The sequence below is a fragment of the Schistocerca serialis genome, chromosome 2 (assembly GCF_023864345.2).
Source record: "Schistocerca serialis cubense isolate TAMUIC-IGC-003099 chromosome 2, iqSchSeri2.2, whole genome shotgun sequence".
NCBI lineage: Eukaryota > Metazoa > Arthropoda > Insecta > Orthoptera > Acrididae > Schistocerca > Schistocerca serialis.
In genome coordinates, this window is record NC_064639.1 from 233,346,165 (window position 1) to 233,351,851 (window position 5,687).

Consider the following 5,687-nt stretch of genomic DNA (forward strand, 5'->3'; position numbering starts at 1 on the left):
ATATTGGTTGACAGCATCCTACTTTCAAAATTATTGAACGCTTCTCTCATTGCTATCCTTACTCTCATTTTCACTTTGATCGATTGTTATTTGTCAGCTAAGTTTTTACTCCTCTTGAATCTGCGATAAAATGCTCTTTGTTTACTTGGTGCTTTTTTAACATAGCTATTAAACCATGGTGAATCTTTCCCATTCATTAAAACCGTACTGGGAACGTACTTGTCTAGGGCAAATTGAAACATGCCTTTGAATTTTTTCCATTTTTTCTGCACATCTTCGTCCTCATCACCGAATATTTGATGCTGACTCCTGAGATATTCTGAAATTTCTATCCTGTAATCCTCGATGAGGAAATATATCTTCCTGCCTTTCTTAACAGTCCTTGTAGGACCCATCGTCATAGATGCTGTCACAGCTTTATGATCATTGATACCTTCCTCTACGTTGACTGATTCGATAAGTTCAGGTCCGCCTGTTGCCAGGAGGTCTAAGACGTTACCCTAACGAGCTGGTTCTCTATCTGCTCAAGGTAATTTTCGGACAAGACATCCAGAACATGCCACAAGAATCCCTGTCTTTGGCACCAGTTTTGATGGCATAACACTCCCAATCTCTACCTGGTAAGTTGAAGTCACCACCTATTACAACGGCATGAAATTCTGCAAGTTCTGTCTGAAGCGCTCTACAACTACAGATCATGAACTAGGTGGTCTGTAAAAGCATCCGATCAGTATTTTTGACCGTTCTTTGCTACTCAGTTTCACCCACACTAATTCACTTTCGGAATCCGTGATAACCTCGCTAGATTTTATGGAGTTTTTAACTGCAATAAACACGCCGCCACTACTGGAAACTATCCATATTATAAACATTAAAATCTGTACTTAGGATTTCATTGTCATTGACGTCTGGTTTCAACCAGCTTTCTGTTCCCAATACTAGCTGTGTATTATAACCTTCAGTAAGCGATACTTATTCTGGGACTTTTCTTTGAATGCTCCTGCAGTTTTCTAAAATCAAATTAATCTTTTTTATGTCTGATCTGCGAGGACCAAGATTCTCTGAGGTCACTGTGGATTATTTAACAGGCAAATCGTCTTTGATCCCAAGGAAGGGGTTCTCTAACCCAAAACAGCAATATGTTCACGCCACACGTACTCCGCTACCCCAGTAGCCGCTTCCTGCGTGTAGTTCACGCCCGACCTCTTACGGGGCACCCTACAATTCTGCACCCGATAGCGGAGGTCTAGAAATTTGCATTTGATACCGTCGCAGAGTCGCCTGATTCTCTGGTTTAGACCTTCCACTCTGCTCCAAACCAGAGGACCACGATCAACTCTGGGTACGATGCTACAAATAGACAGCTTAGCCTGTACCCCGATTGAGTTGCTAGTTGCCTTCACCAAATCAGCCAGCCGCCGAAAGGAGCCGAGGATGACCTCAGAACCCAAGCGGCAGGCGTCATTCGTGCCATGTGTCACTACATGCAGCCGGTTGCACCCTGTGCGCTCGATAGCCACCGGCAGGGCCTCCTCCACATGAGACCTCCCGGCGAACATACCGAATGCACCCTGTTATTGTTTCCCGCCTTACCTGCTATCTCCTTAAGAGCTCCATCGCCCGCCTTACATTGGAGCTCCCAAAGGCAAGCATACCCACCTTCTGTACTTGTCCGGACTGGGCAGGAAAATCGACCGCTGACCCAACAGGAGAGGCATCCCGTACTGGGTCAGGGTTATCATCAACATTGGGTAGCACCTCGTACTTGTTGCTAAGACTTAGCTTCCCAGCCGCATGGCCTGCTCCCTCTTTCGACTTCCGCCCAGTGACACGCGAACCCGCCACTCTCTGCAACTTCATTCTGGAGTGAGGACGGACCGGTCACATGTTGCGTATCAGAAGCCACGGCGACGTCCGGGTCAGCAGGGGATATCAGGGGCACCAAAGAAGTTGCGGGTCTCGTCGCTGGCGCCCTGACGTCACCACATTAGCTGGAAACTTGTTGACGGGTAGCCAACGCAGCTTCCATCTGTTTACGGACAGCAGCCAACTCTCCTTGTGTCCGCTCACAGCAAGCACAGTCCCTAGCCGTATCGCGCTGTGTATGAAATAGATATGTCTCAAATGGCGCTACTGAGTTTGAAATGTATGCGAAATATACCAAAGGAGAATAAAGTAACACTAAAAATTTCTGTGCAGATTTCTCACTGTACTCTGAGACCGCAAGCTATTAAACAGGAATAAATTTATCGACTGAAGTTGATGTTTTTACAGATACCTGTTATTAGAAATCCTGTTACCAGAAAGTTACTGCACTAGATAAACATTCAAACTAGATGCACTGATCTAAACTGTATGCTATCTACTAACACAAAATTGAAACTCTGTGGCGTGACGGAGTTTCTGGCAAGAGGGAATTTACACTAAGGAAGCCGCTCTACACAATGATATTCACAAGACTTCCCCAAAAACAAATATTACTATCAATTTTCTAACCACTAGTCTACACAGTAAAATATACACCTTCTCTGGAAATCTTTCAAGTTGGACTGCAGCTGGACAGATTACTTGAGTAATGATGACAAAATCAGGGGCTGTATTTTGATCTAACGTCATTTATTCTTTTTAAAACATACTACAAATTTCGACACCACAAGATGTTTTCTTCAGTTGAGTTGTCGTCTGACCATGCTAGGCTTGTTATTGCAACGGAAGGTACGGAATCCAATTAAATTGGATTTCTGGAGTCTGCTTGCCATATGGGTTGCATTTGTTGGAAGACTGCAGAAGGTTTCCCAGTTCTGCTATTGATGTCTGCGACTATGTCTCAGTTGTTATAGATAAAGATGCCGAAATCGTTGTGTTGGTCAGTATCTTGTAGTACTTCTGCTGTACTACAATTCGAGCAAATACACTTTCGCTTTTCATGCACATTTTATTTTAGCCCTAAGCAATGACCAGGCCATCCAGACTGGTAGTCTTAGTAGTAGGACAAAGCGGTTTGTGCCCCACTCTACATTGTTGTCAAATTTATTCAAGATGTCGGCGATGACGTCATCCAAGACGGCGGATTTTGGCGGGAAAATAGGCCAATTGGGCTACCTCCACTAAACTAACCATTCTGAAAAAATGGCGGGAAGTTTGAATTTTGGTGGGAAAATAGGCCAATTGAGCTATATCCACTAACCTAACGCATGAGAGAAAACGGTGGCAAATTTGAATTCCAACAGGATAATGGCAGGCTTATCTTTATTATTATTTATTACCATTTATTATTATTTATGTTCATTTATTATCATTTATTGTTATTTATGTTCATTTATTATCATTTATTATTATTTATATCTTTTATTATCATTTATTATTATTATTGGCCTACCTCCACTAACATAGAAAATCGCACCAAGTTCAATCATTTATTATTATTTATTCAATGCGCCTGATTTTGGTGGCAAGAAAGCCATTTACGCTACATCCATAACAAAAAATCGCTCACAAGTTCAAATTCCAAAACGATAATTGGTCACACATACGAAATAGGCCACCTCATCCTACTAAGTTTGAATTTTTTCGCTGTCACTTATTGTTTCACTCATAAGCTATCAAAATCGCGTCAAATAATAATAATAAACTGCACTTACACTAATCTAAATCACCTCCTGTGAATTTGTGGGTAATGGACTCAAGTCTTTATTTCAAACAGTACGGTCATCTCTTGTTCTCCAACATACTTAGTACACATCTTTGAGATCGCAGCAGCATCCACCGTGCTCGCTACGAGGCCTGGAGTCCAACTGTGTCTTAGTTCGTATCTCATCCACCGGAGGATGTCGAGTTGGAGTTGCAGGGGAGGATAGAGATCTGTGCTATTCAGGAATCCATTTGTGCAGTGTATGTGGTTAGACAATAGCTGGAGAGCAGGTATAGAGAGAGAGCCCACTTTGGCATGCTGGTCCTGGGGCTGGGTGGACGGCTGTTTAGATGGACAGATACGTGGCTTTGAAATGCCGCCGACGGCGCTTGCATTTCCGGCGAATGGTCAAGACAAGGTCTTGTTGCAGTAAATGAGATCGTCCTGTTTCTAGACAGGCTGCAGAAGGTAATGGATATGTCTTTCTCGTACTTAAATTGCAGATATCAGATGCACAAAAATCTGGAAATGGGATCAGCTGAACGATGTGTAGGGTGTGACTAAAGCCAAGTTGGAATTTTACTGTAGCATGCAGGTTCGGGAAAGGTGACACGTTTCACACTGGGTGCAACCATCTTGAATAATGGTAATTGTGTAATCAACTGACTTGATGACAGAGCGCTCTGGTGGTTGTGATAGGAGCTAAACACAGTTGAACTTGGAGTCATTTTTGTTAGGTAAACGAATTGTATGATCTTCCGCCAAAATTCAAACTCCCTACCAAAATCGGACATCTTAAATAAGGCCCTCTGCCGGTGGCGATGTGTACTAACTCATTTGGACTCCGGACCACGTGGCGATCATACGCGCTTGATATAAGTAATAATAAATAATAAATTATAATAAATATTAATAAATGATCATAAATGATAATAAATAATAATAAATAACTGGAGCAGCTGTCCGAATGCAGAGACCTGTTGGAGTGTATCGATCTGTAAGAGTTAACTTTGATGTCCTCTAGAAGACCGAAGTAATAGTATGTGTGGGGTGGCTTTGGTGATGAAGTCAGATTTTGAGAATATGATTGATTTGGGTTAGAGTGTTATTCGATGGGATGTAGATTGTTCGGTTGACTACTTCTGCACATTTGCTTCCTTTATTTGGTTTAGTGAAGATCGATTGTGGTGTGTTGGATACACGCTTGTCTGTTCTATAGACCTGGGACAGACCTTAGTTGACATGTAAATTATAGCTAAGATCTCGAATATGTTATATGACTGAGACCGGTATTCAAGAGTGGAAATATCATTCTGCGTATGTTTGTTTCTAGTTAGTCAGTGGTTTACAGCATGTTTCACATAGATAAAGTTCAGCGTTTGTAGAGAATTAATTTGAAGTCTATATCTTTGGAATTATGATGAACTAGTGATGGGTAGGGTGTAGCCTAGTGCATGATATTGAGTACAGCTAAAATCGTGTAATATTATGGAGAAAGTAGATGTATTCTTGCAGTCTATGAGTCTGAGGTTGTTTGTAGAAAAGCGAACAGACAAGGAAGGAGAGACAGTAAGGCGTTTCTGCTTAGGGGGACGATAATGCATTTGTAAAAAGAGTTCTGAGGGTGACTTAGGTCCGCTGATGTAAGAGGGAAGATTAACTCTGAGTGTCGGGTCTGTAGAGAGAAAGAGCAGGTTGACGGTGCTTTCCTAGGATTGGAGAGCATTGGGGCGTATAGACGCTGTAGGAATAAAAAAAAATTTCGCATGCTGTAGATATATACTGGATAAGTGCACTGTTTTGTGTCAAATGTGTATATACTGTGTTGTAAAGTTAATGTGGTTTACATTGTGTAGCGTTTGATATTTACAGAGTAACAGGGGTCAAGAGAGTGTATTTCCGATACTTAGCTCATTGTCGAATGCCAGTCAACTGAGACCGCGAACGTAACATTTAACTGTAAGAATAATGACATCAATGACTTCAGTATTCGAGAGTGCGAATATCATTTTTTGGTCGGTCATCTCGGTTCTCGTTACTCAGTGGTTTACAGATT